The sequence below is a fragment of the Acanthaster planci genome, linkage group LG17, assembly GCF_054643075.1.
Source record: "Acanthaster planci isolate LZ-2023a linkage group LG17, COTS_SCS, whole genome shotgun sequence".
In the NCBI taxonomy this organism is placed as follows: domain Eukaryota; kingdom Metazoa; phylum Echinodermata; class Asteroidea; order Valvatida; family Acanthasteridae; genus Acanthaster; species Acanthaster planci.
In genome coordinates this window covers 10,517,611-10,531,132 of record NC_141793.1, presented here as the reverse complement: position 1 = coordinate 10,531,132, position 13,522 = coordinate 10,517,611, and the positions used below count along the sequence as shown (strand labels likewise).

The following is a 13,522-nucleotide window of genomic DNA, read 5'->3' as shown; positions in this document are numbered from 1 at the left end:
AACAAACAAACAAACAAACAAACAAACAAACAAACAAACAAACAAACAAACAAACAAACAAACAAAAACAAATCCATAAAAAGCATTCTCTGGCTTCAAAAATACTGTAAATCATTGAACCGAATAATCCAGATATTAGTCTTTTTCTACGAAATTTTCTGGAAGAGTTTCTGAAAGATTTACCCAACCCTGTTGAGGTGATATTACGCCAGTTTAGGGCAAAAGTTGGTCCAAAATTCCCAAAAGGTGTACCGTGCACTGGCTCACTGTAACAACTTTTACAAAGAAAACAGTTTCAGAAATCTACTAGAATGGATTTGTTTACACCCAACTGAAAAAAGGGAGATACACTTTTGGTCGAATGTTTACACACATTTTGAAAGCACATCTCAAACCTTCTTTGATGGGCTTGGGGTAAAGATCACGTGGAGAGTGCTGCTGGTTGAGTGGACAGCATCCAGTGTATGAAGTTCGGCAAGAATTCGGCGCCTATCGTCCAGTCATCCACATCCCATATGTGTAGAAAACTATCTCGAAGGATCCAAAGCTCTGTATTGTGCAAAACGGAAAGACTGGAAAAAAGTGAGCAAAATGAAAATTTCGAAGTTGTGATTTGGGAGACTCACCACCAGAATTCCAAAAGATGGGCATGACAAACAGGGTTGAAGTCACCATCCAGATCTTCCATGTTTAAATTGCTTTGCACCATTACCGAAATCCGTCCTAGCCAACTCTCCTCCCTCAGTAAGACACACTGTCGCTAAGTAGTCCTTGCCCGGTGTGGTACAGTCTGGCTGTTGATATGAAAACAAAAACACTCGCCAAAGCTGGCTAGATTCAATATAAATACATGTGACTATCATTCATCACCAGAACAAGTCTTACACATTACCTCTGGGTCTAGCCCTGCCTATTCATCCATGCCTAAGTGATTTTTATATATTTTTAGTAGGCCTTGCTGTCATTTGTTTGATAAAAGTAAACCCCACTAAGCCTAACTACAACATGCAGGTTGAATAATAACGATCAATCTGGGATTCCCCAATGGTCCTCTGAATAATACAGCAGACTACATAGGAAGGGTTTGAATTGAAGACTTTAAGTCAGCATACGATCTACTTCCGCAAGACCTGTTGCCTCATTGAGTCCTACGATGTGTTGGAAACTCAGCAGCGCATATTAATAGTGCCGAATGAAAATGAATTACCACGAGGGAATTAGTCAGAGATTTTCTTTACATGGATGGCCACTGTACGCAGTATTGGGTAACAGTGAACTGCGGTTGGTGTGGCCAATCGCAACGACAGAGACAGGTTGCACTAGGCCTTCGGTGCTTACTTACGCACCCAACGAATTAAAATCCACAAAAATGTAGTTTTCAGAATGTCACGAACCAATTCCCTGATTGTAAACTCACTGTACCTGAAACTTTACATTCCTAGAAAAAAAGACCCAAAGTTGCGTGCCAATCTTGTGCTGGTCGGGCTTACGTTCGGCACTAATACACATGTACAACAATTTTACCTTACAAGAGTGACAACGAATTCAGTTCTTCAAGAGTATATTATGACAAATGCCCTGCGTCAATTAAACAACCGTAAACTCGCTGTAACTAATGCTTAATACTTTGCTATTAAAAAACAAATTGCTGATCTAACATGTTACAAATTACAATTCACGAGAATGTTTAATTAAAATACATCATGCAAATCGATCAGAAAGAGTAATTAAAAATTCACTTTTCTGGAAAATGAAATACACAATGACCCTAGTTTGCCGACTTTTGCAGGTCGGACTTACGTTGTGAGTAGTTAAACAACATTTATACAGGGGATAAAACCTTAAACGCGACAATTTAAAATCCGTGAGAATATGTTTGCCAATTAACCAATCGAAATCTCACAGTAATTGGGGTTCTACCTTTCTGGAAAAAAAAACAATGACCCCAATGTGCCGATCTTTAAGCTCTGGACTAACGTTCAGATCCGTTTCACAGCAATCTAACATGGGATACAAAATTATAAGCTGCGTGACCATTTGATGAAAACTATCGTACAAACTGACCGATCAAAAGTTCACGGAATTTTGTTGTTTACTTGACCTTAAGTTGCCAGTCTTTGCAGTTCGGACTTAGGCTGGATGTTTAACAGGAATTTCACATGAAATACAACCTATCACGCGACAGCAAATTCTAATTAAACAACCGTAAATTCGCTGTAAGTAATGCTTAATACTTTGCTATTAAGAAACAAATTGCTGATCTGTTTCGGGCTGTTTATAAAGAACTTCCATATCCAGGAGAATAAAAGGAACGACTTTATAGGTCAATCGACTTGGTGTAAACTCACAGTAATTAAAGCGTTACTATACAAAAAACACAAAATATGAATTTTTCATTCTCTCGAGGTTGGACTTACATTTATGTTACGTTTTGTTTGGGACAGAATCGTACACGTGACAAAGAATTAATAATCCCCGAGAAGACAGACGAAAAAATGCCATGCGTTAATCTGCTGATACAGTAACCGAGGCTTAATTTCTCGGGCACAAACATGAACCTTTTGTACCTAACTTTGTAAGTCGAACTTATGTTCAGGACTGTTAAACAACTTTGTTACATGGGGTACAACCTTACACTGTCAAGAAATTCATATCCACAAAAGGTCACATGTCAATCGCTTGATCGTAAACTCATCCCAGATGTTTCAAACCTCTGGAAAACAAAACACGATGACCCTAATTTCCCGATCTTTGATGTTCGGGCTTATGTTTAGATCTGTAATACGACATGTTTACAAACGTGACAACCAATCACAGTCGGCTAGAATATTTGACGAAACCTGTTAAGAAAACCGATCGAAATCTCACAGTAATAAAAATGTTACTTTTCTGGAAAGTAAAGTACACAATGACACCTATGTGACAATATGCAGTTCGGATATAAGTTCAGATCCCTTTTACATTTTACATGGGATCCGACCTTACATGTTACAAATTACAACTCACAAGAATATTTAATTAAAAATACATCATGCATATCGATCAGAAACAGTTATAAAAATTTACTTTTCTGGAAAATGAAATACACAATGACCCTAGTTTGCCGACTTTTGCAGGTCGGACTTACGTTGTGAGTAGTTAAACAACATTTATACAGGGGAGAAAAACCTTAAACGCGACAATTTAAAACCCGTGAGAATATTTTTGCCAATTGACCAATCGAAATCTCACAGTAATTGGGGCTCTACCTTTCTGGAAAAAAAGAACAAAGACCCTAATGTGCCGATCTTTAAGCTCTGGACTAACGTTCAGATCCGTTTCACAGCAATCTAACATGGGATACAAAATTATAAGCTGCGTGACCATTTGATGAAAACTATCGTACAAACTGACCGATCAAAAGTTCACGGAATTTTGTTGTTTACTTGACCTTAAGTTGCCAGTCTTTGCAGTTCGGACTTAGGCTGGCTGTTTAACAGGAATTTCACATGAAATACAACCTATCACGCGACAGCAAATTCTAATTAAACAACCGTAAATTCGCTGTAAGTAATGCTTAATACTTTGCTATTAAGAAACAAATTGCTGATCTGTTTCGGGCTGTTTATAAAGAACTTCCATATCCAGGAGAATAAAAGGAACGACTTTATAGGTCAATCGACTTGGTGTAAACTCACAGTAATTAAAGCGTTACTATACAAAAAACACAAAATATGAATTTTTTATTCTCTCGAGGTTGGACTTACATTTACGTTACTTTTTGCTTGGGATAGAATCGTACACGTGACAAAGAATTAATAATCCCCGAGAATACAGACGAAAAAATGCCATGCGTTAATTTGCTGATACAGTAACCGAGGCTTAATTTCTCGGGCATAAACACGAACCTTTTGTACCTAATTTTGTAAGTCGAACTTATGTTCAGGACTGTTAAACAACTTTGTTACATGGGCCACAACCTTACACTGTCAAGAAATTCATATCCACAAAAGGTCACATGTCAATCGCTTGATCGTAAACTCATCCCAGATGTTTCAAACCTCTGGAAAACAAAACACGATGACCCTAATTTCCCGATCTTTGATGTTCGGGCTTATGTTTAGATCTGTAATACGACATGTTTACAAACGTGACAACCAATCACAGTCGGCTAGAATATTTGACGAAACCTGTTAAGAAAACCGATCGAAATCTCACAGTAATAAAAATGTTACTTTTCTGGAAAGTAAAGTACACAATGACACCTATGTGACAATATGCAGTTCGGATATAAGTTCAGATCCCTTTCACATTTTACATGGGATCCAACCTAACATGTTACAAATCACAACTCACGAGAATATTTAATTAAAAATACATTATGCAAATCGATCGGAAACAGTTATAAAAATTTACTTTTCTAGAGAATGATATACACAATGACCCTAGTTTGCCGACTTTTGCAGGTCGGACTTACGTTGTGAGTAGTTAAACAACATTTATACAAAAAAATGTCGAGGTGGAAGTAGTGTACCTCAACTTGGTGATTTCATTTTACCAAAATCGTGCCGAACAAAGTTTCTGTTTATTGACAATCGAGTCAAATTGTAATAAGGCATTTGTTTACAAAACCTAGGAGCTTCGTTTCATTCATAACAAATAATGTCTTGTTTAATGACGATTTTACGAAAATCGTGCAGAACAAAAGTTCTGTTTATTGACAATCGAATCAAATTGTAATATGGCTTTTGTAGACAAAACCGAGCATCATTTCATTCATAACGAACAATGTCTTGTTTTATGACGATACGAACATTACGAGGATAAAACGTTGCTAAACAGCTCTAACAAGATTTACTGACAGTTGCATATCTACGTTCGTTGAATTGAAAATGTCCAGGTCGAAATAATATCCTTCAACCTAGTCTTTTCAGTTGACGAAAATCGTGCAGCACGAAGGTGCTGTTTATTGACAATCGAATTAAAACAATTCGCAGGTGAAAAACAATGTCATAAGGTATTTGTGGACCAAAGCGAAAAATGTTATTTCGTTTATTACGAAGAACGTGTTTGTATTTTTCCCTTTTTTAAAACTCGATCTTCGACACAACGATACATCTTTTTAGAAGATGACCGACTGCTAAACAATTTTCTTTTAGAATGTTTCATGACAGTGGGACAGTGACACATGAGCGCTCGTTGAATCGGAAATGTCCAGGTCGAAATAATGTACTTCAACCTCGTCATGTCAGTTTACAAACGTCGGGACCGAGATGCTGTTTTTCGACAATGAAATCGATTTATAATGAGGTATTTGTCGACAAAACAGAAGAGCGTCGTTTCATTCATAACTAACAATGTCTTGTTTTATTACGTTCGACTTTTTCGGGGATAAAACGTTGCTAAACAACCTTTACAAAATTTAATGACAGTGGCATATTTACGCTCGTTTAATCGAAAATGTCCAGGTCGAAATAATAATGAACTTCAACCTGGCCATGTCAGTTTACGAAAATAGTGCAGGACCGAGAGGCTGTTCTTCGACAATCGAATCGAACTGTAATGAGGTATTTGTCGACAAAACTGAAGAGCGTTGCTTTGTCATAACGAATAACGTGTTGTTTCATAGCGTTACGAGTTTTCCAATCTTTACAACATTTGATAAAAGTGGCATATTTACGCTCGTTGAATTGAAAATGTCCAGGTCGAAATAATGTACTTCAACATAGTCATTTCAGTTGACGAAAATCGTGCAGCACGAAGGTGCTGTTTATTGACAATCGAATTAAAACAATTCGCAGGTGAAAAACAATGTCATAAGGTATTTGTGGACCAAAGCGAAAAATGTTATTTCGTTTATTATGAAGAACGTGTTTGTATTTTTCCCTTTTTTAAAACTCGATCTTCGACACAACGATACGTCTTTTTAGAAGATAACCGACTGCTAAACAATTTTCTTTTAGAATGTTTCATGACAGTGGGACAGTGGCATATGAGCGCTCGTTGAATCGAAAATAACCAGGTCGAAATAATGTACTTTAACCTCGTCATGTCAGTTTACAAACGTCGGGACCGAGATGCTGTTTTTCGACAATGAAATCGATTTATAATGAGGTATTTGTGGACCAAAGCGAAAAATGTTATTTCGTTTATTACGAATAACGTGATTGTACTTTTTCCCATTTTTAAAATTCGATCTCCGACACAACGATACGTCTTTTTAGAAGATGACCGACTGTTAAACAATTTTCTTTTAGAATGTTTCATGACAGTGGGACAGTGACACATGAGCGCTCGTTGAATCGAAAATGTCCAGGTCGAAATAATGTACTTCAACCTAGTCATGTCAGTTTACAAAAGTCGGGACAGATATGCTGTTTTTCGACAATGAAATCGATTTATAATGAGGTATTTGTCGACAAAACCGAAGAGTGTCATTTCATTAATAACTAACAATGTCTTCTTTCATTACGTAACGACTTTTTGGGGGATAAATCGTTGCTAAACAACCTTTACAAAATTTAATGACAGTGGCATATTTACGCTCGTTGAATCGAAAATGTCCAGGTCGAAATAATAATGAACTTCAACCTGGCCATGTCAGTTTACAAAAATAGTGCCAGACCGAGAGGCTGTTCTTCGACAATCGAATCGAACTGTAATGAGGTATTTGTCGACAAAACTGAAGAGCGTTGCTTTGTCATAACGAATAACGTGTTGTTCTATAGCGTTATGACCTTTTCCAATCTTTGCAACATTTGATGAAAGTGGCTATTTACGCTCGTTGAATTGAAAATGTCCAGGTCGAAATAATGTACTTCAACATGGTCATTTCAGTTTACAAAAATCGTGAAGACCGAAGATGCTGTTTATCGACATTTGAATTAAAACGATTCGCAGGTGAAAAAACCGTTATGATGTATTTGTGGACTAAGCGAAAAATTTCATTTCAGTCTTTACGATTAACGTGTTTGTATTTTCCCATTTTAAAAACTCGATTCACGACACAACGATACGTCTTTTTCGAAGATGACCGACTGCGAAAAAATATTGTTTTAGAATGTTTGATGACAGTGGACAGCGGCATATGAGCGCTCGTTGAATTGAAAATGACCAGGTTGAAATGACGTACTTCAACGTGGTCATTTCACTTCGTTTTAATCACAACTAACAATGTCTTGTTTTATTACGTTACGACTTTTTCGGGGATAAAACGTTGCTGAACAGCTCTTACAAGATTTACTGAGAGTGGCATATTTACGCTCGTTGAATCGAAAATGTCCAGGTCGAAATAATGTACTTCAACCTAGTCATGTCAGTTTACAAAAGTCGGGACCGAGACGCTGTTTTTCGACAATGAAATTGATTTATAATGACGTATTTGTCGACCAAACCGAAGAGCGTCGTTTCATTCGTTACGATTAACGTGTTGTTTTAGTTTTATTACAAGTTTTTGTCTCTTAAACACAACGAAGCACCGTGTAGGACTGAGATGCTGTTTATCGACAATTAAACTGATTTATGAGGAGATATTTGTCGATAAAACCGAAGAGCGTCGTTTTGTTCATTATGAATAACATGCTTTTATTTTATTACAATTTTTTCTCACACAATTAACGACGAAACGAGGCAATCATACCGCTTTTTCGAGGATAACCCATTGAAAAACAATTGTGTTTACAAAGTTTACTGACAACGATATATGTGCGCTCGTTAAGTTAAAAATGACCATGTCGAGTCAAGTCAATTGTATTGGTTACTGAATTCAATCGACCAATTTCGAAGATGTATAAACTTTAATATTTATTACCTTAAAACTTGTATTTATCATTCGACCGAAAAGAGACTATTCAACGATGCTATATTTGACGAACGCAATCAATTTTGCAGAGTTTTGCAACGATGTCATAGTACGTGCACACATTGAATTCCTAATGACCAAGTTGAAACAATGTGCTGTAACTCTGTTTTTCACTTAAAAGACGTACGTGATGGACGGACTTGTCTTTAAATATATTGAGTTGCATTTGTTTCAATTCGAGCCGTTTGCTCAAGATTTAATTTGACGGACTGGCTGTGCCAATTAATTTGATGAAAGATTACCCGGCGGGAACGCTTTGAAAACGTTGTATTGCAAACGACTGGACGGAAACGAACGTTTTCAATCCGGTCATTTACTCGAAGACGAGCAAGAAGAATGAAATTTTTGTTTATCATAGGCAACGGTATATAAAATATCCGCCTATTTGACAATGACGACGATGATTCGAAAGAACATTTGTCTTTGGGGGCTTTGCTCGTACCAAGATGATCTGTTGGTAAGACTTAGTCGATTCCCGGAGAAGACACTGGTGTTGTCGTCACAACTCTGGATCGATTGTTGCCTTGGTGGTGGCTTCAAAGCTGCTGCAAATGTAGGTACCTTTCTCTCCGAAGTCCACATTTCTGTGGTGGCTTTTGTGTTTGTATTAAAACTCAACCCAACTGCTAAACCATGGTCCTGTTATTATCTATCTATAACATTTTTTCATTGCTGTTTAACCCATTTGGACAACAGTCCCGCCGTCGTCCTTATTGTCTTCATAATTTATACATTATGCAATTGTTGGACAACACTACCACTTTGTTTACACCAATGCACAACCCACTTGGACAACAGTCCCGCCGTCGTCCCTTTGTCTTTATAATTTATTCATTATTCCATTGTTGGACAACAGTCCCGCCGTCGTCCTTATTGTCTTCATGATTTATACATTATTCCATTGTTGGACAACAGTACCACTTTGTTTACACCGATGCACAACCCACTTGGACAACAGTCCCGCCGTCGTCCGTTTGTTTGCATAATTCATACATTATTCCTTTGTTGGACAACAGTCCCGCCGTCGTCCTTTTGTCTTTATAATTCATACATTATTCCTTTGTTGGACAACAGTCCCGCCGTCGTCCCTTTGTCTTTATAATTCATACATTATTCCATTGTTGGACAACAGTCCCGCCGTCGTCCTTATTGTCTTCATGATTTATACATTATTCCATTGTTTGACAACAGTACCACTTTGTTTACACCAATGAACAACCCACTTGGACAACAGTCCCGCCGTTGCCCCTTTGTCTTTATAATTTATACATTATTCCACTGTTGTACAACAGTCCCGCCGTCGTCCTTTTGTTTGCATAATTCATACATTATTCCATTGTTGGACAACAGTAACACTTTGTTTACACCAATGCACAACCCACTTGGACAACAGTCCCGCCGTCGTCCCTTTGTCTTTATAATTCATTCATTATTCAATTGTTGGACAAAAGTCCCGCCGTCGTCCTTATTGTCTTCATGATTTATACATTATTCAATTGTTGGACAACAGTACCACTTTGTTTACACCGATGCACAACCCACTTGGACAACAGTCCCGCCGTCGTCCGTATGTTTGCATAATTCATACATTATTCCTTTGTTGGACAACAGTCCCGCCGTCGTCCTTTGTCTTTATAATTCATACATTATTCCATTGTTGGACAACAGCCCCGCCGTCGTCCTTATTGTCTTCATGATTTATACATTATTCCATTGTTGGACAACAGTACCACTTTGTTTACACCAATGAACAACCCACTTGGACAACAGTCCCGCCGTTGCCCCTTTGTCTTTATAATTCATACATTATTCCATTGTTGTACAACAGTCCCGCCGTCGTCCTTTTGTTTGCATAATTCATACATTATTCCATTGTCGGACAACAGTCCCGCCGTCGTCCTTTTGTTTGCATAATTCATACATTATTCCATTGTTGGACAACAGTAACACTTTGTTTACACCAATGCACAACCCACTTGGACAACAGTCCCGCCGTCGTCCCTTTGTCTTTATAATTCATTCATTATTCCATTGTTGGACAAAAGTCCCGCCGTCGTCCTTATTGTCTTCATGATTTATATATTATTCAATTGTTGGACAACAGTAACACTTTGTTTACACCGATGCACAACCCACTTGGACAACAGTCCCGCCGTCGTCCGTATGTTTGCATAATTCATACATTATTCCTTTGTTGGACAACATTCCCGCCGTCGTCCCTTTGTCTTTATAATTCATACATTATTCCATTGTTGGACAACAGTCCCGCCGTCGTCCTTATTGTCTTCATGATTTATACATTATTCCATTGTTGGACAACAGTACCACTTTGTTTACACCAATGAACAACCCACTTGGACAACAGTCCCACCGTTGCCCCTTTGTCTTTATAATTCATTCATTATTCCATTGTTGGACAACAGTCCCGCCGTCGTCCTTTTGTTTGCATAATTCATACATTATTCCATTGTTGGACAACAGTCCCGCCGTCGTCCTTTTGTTTGCATAATTCATACATTAATCCATTGTTGGACAGCAGTACCACTTTGTTTACACAGATGCACAACCCACTTGGACAACAGTCCCACCGTAGTCCTTTTGGCTTCATATATTATATATATTCCCATTGTTGGACAACAGTACCACCTTGTTTACACCAATGCACAGCCCACTTAGACAACAGGCCCGCCGTCGTCCTCTCTTATTAATTTATACATTATTACATTCTTGGAAAACAATGCCATCATTTTTCTTTACCTCAATACATAACCACCACTTGGACAATAGTCCCGCCGTCGTCCTTATTGTCTTCATGATTTATACATTATTCAATTGTTGGACAACAGTACCACTTTGTTTACACACATGCACAACTCATAATTCATACATTATTCCTTTGTTGGACAACAGTCCCGCCGTCGTCCTTTTGTTTGCATAATTCATACATTATTCCATTGTTGGACAACAGTCCCGCCGTCGTCCTTTTGTTTGCATAATTCATACATTAATCCATTGTTGGACAACAGTACCACTTTGTTTACACAGATGCACAACCCACTTGGACAACAGTCCCACCGTAGTCCTTTTGGCTTCATATATTATATATATTCCCATTGTTGGACAACAGTACCACCTTGTTTACACCAATGCACAACCCACTTGGACAACAGGCCTGCCGTCGTCCTTATTGGTCCGCCATTGTCCTTTTATCCTCTTACAGTCATAGTCAATCTTTCTTTAATCCTTGCAAATTCATAATCCAAGAAAGAATTTACATGGCCGAAAAAAACAACAAAGTCTACTTCGAAAATCATGGGAGCCCCCCTGTAGTTTGTACATTCATTTTGAGCCATAGAGTTGATTGGCGCCGAGTTGTTGACAATTCGAAACCATCACATTGCACCTGGTCACAAACCGCGCTATTCAATTTGGAGGAACGAAGTATACCACGCCCACTTCCGTGATACGCGCTTGGCACCATGAAAGCACGCGCTCTTTCTATTCATAAACAAATTTTAACTCCACTGGACCGATTGTCCCATTCTTACCGTTTTCGTCTGGAATTTGGGTTACGCATAAAAGTCCGAACGGTATACATTTTATGCAAAAACCTCAGCTCGTAGATATACTGTACCCAAATTGTTTGAAGTTTATATGATATTTTGACCAAATTCTCAAGTATCTGTTTCAGCTTTTTAAAAAGTCTTGGAGAATATTGACATTTGGCATTTTCGACGCGTTTTGATTTTTTTCGAGAAAAAACTACGGTCATACAATTTAAAGTCCACCTATTTTAAAATTGTCTTTAGTCTAATAAAACTTCGAACTCACCACATTACTTGGTACTTGGGTTGAACGAGTCCAATCCGTCACACAGATCATTCGACAAAATAACACAATTTCTAACACAAGTAAAAGTTCAGTTCCTTTGTTTTCATTGTGCCATGAATCAAGTTTTTCACAAATTTACAAATGTCCAGCTTAATTTTTCGTTCCTTGAGTGACCGTTGTGCTAACGACGTACATCAATCCTCAGATCATTCGACAAAATAACACACAATTTCAAGCACTTTTTAAAATTTCAATTCACCTTTCTTCAGTGGGTGCTTAAGTTCGTTTTCTCACAAGTTCACAAATGTCCAGCTTCACGCAGGTTCACAAATGTCCAGCTTTATTATTGGTCCCTTGAGGGACCATTGTACCAAAGACGTTGATCAGTCCTGAAATAGATATGTCCATCCTGAAGTCGTAGTTCAAATCCATCGACTCGAGAGATGTCTTGAGCCGGGGCCCCAGCTTGTATGCAGCGTCAGGCCACTGCCGTGAACGCATGGCGCATCGGGCAGAAGCTTTCATGGACTTCACACCCTCCTAGGACTGCCTGATTTCTCCCGGTGTCGTTGTCCAAAATCACTAAAACCTCAGTCCAAACTTCGGTCAAACGGTAAAAGCATTCTCTACAGACTTTGAGCTTTCCGCACTCAAAGGTACATATCACCATTCAGGGGAAAAAATCGGCGGCGCCAGTGGCAAAACTCTTCCGTCCTATCAAGATCTGACTGCGTACTGAAATAATAGTGAGAGGTCGCCGTCTGCATTTCCCGCTATGCCAGACGGAGCACTCTCAGATATTTCTCCGCACCAAAATGTTTAAAAACACTCGAATTTCCCTTTTTGTTTTCTTTTTTACGTAAGTGAGGTTTGATTTCGATTAGTTTGTATGATTATCCCATTTCCGTGAAAAATTTAACAATGATATTACTTGAGGGTAATTTTAAGGCCCTACTTTCCAGGTATTCAGTGCAAAAATGATGTGACGTTTGGTATTCCTTTTGTTGACTGGTCAGAGCGAGGAGGGACGTGACTTCAGCGCGTTAGTCCAGCCAATTCGATTGGACAAAACGAATGTGGGGAGAGACGGCACGAAGAAAGTGATTCATTAAAAAAAAAGCTTTTACCAAAAATAACCACGCTCTTGGAGCATAATACTTGGCACTGTCTCAGCTCACTGGGAACAAAAAAATGCTTCGGTTTTTTGGCACCCGATCAACTAAGTGTCCACCGTGTCCTATGATAAACAAGTCTAGAAAAGCTCGGAGATATAGGCCTATATGTAACCATACGTATGAGGCCAAACCATGGGGGTTGTGTTTGTATTGCGCATGCCCAGTTTGTACTAGACTTGCGTTGCAGCCGTTTATCGTTATATCGGTTTATCCGTATATCAACAGTAAAAACACCGTCAACCTGTGTGAATTGCGGTAGTCAAGCGGTTACAGCATAATGGCTTGTGATGCTTGGGGTGTGGGTTCGAATCGCGGGTTGAAATTGTGGGTAGGGAGATTTATTTTAAGGAAAATAAAGCCCGAATGTTATAGGAGCCTAATTTCACACGTGAAGTTTAAATGGTTGGTTGAGCACCTGGATGTCATGAATCGTGCATGATTGTGAACCGTGGTTTGGCTTCATACGTGTGATTGCATATATAGCTCTTGAAAAGCAAGCTATTGCTACGTGGGTAAGGGTAAGCATGATCATTGCGGGTGACTCCTGTTCGAATCCACGTGAGGAAAATGCTTTCTGATATCTCTTTAGAGATTTTTGAAGCTCTTTTCTGCTGGTTAATTTTTAAAATCCAATTTAATACTCCACTTTGTGTTATGCAATGAAAAAATTATTTGC

General features: G+C 38.5%; 1 long non-coding RNA gene across 1 annotated transcript in view; it reads right to left on the bottom strand.

The window, feature by feature from the left end:
* The window catches only part of LOC110973537 (uncharacterized), a 14,678-nt gene extending 5,257 nt beyond the window's left edge, over positions 1-9,421 (bottom strand). The window contains exon 1 of the long non-coding RNA XR_002597484.2: positions 396-9,421. This is a non-coding gene — a long non-coding RNA (uncharacterized LOC110973537). The remainder of the gene's footprint in view (positions 1-395) is intronic.
* Between the last annotated feature and the right edge of the window lie 4,101 nt (positions 9,422-13,522).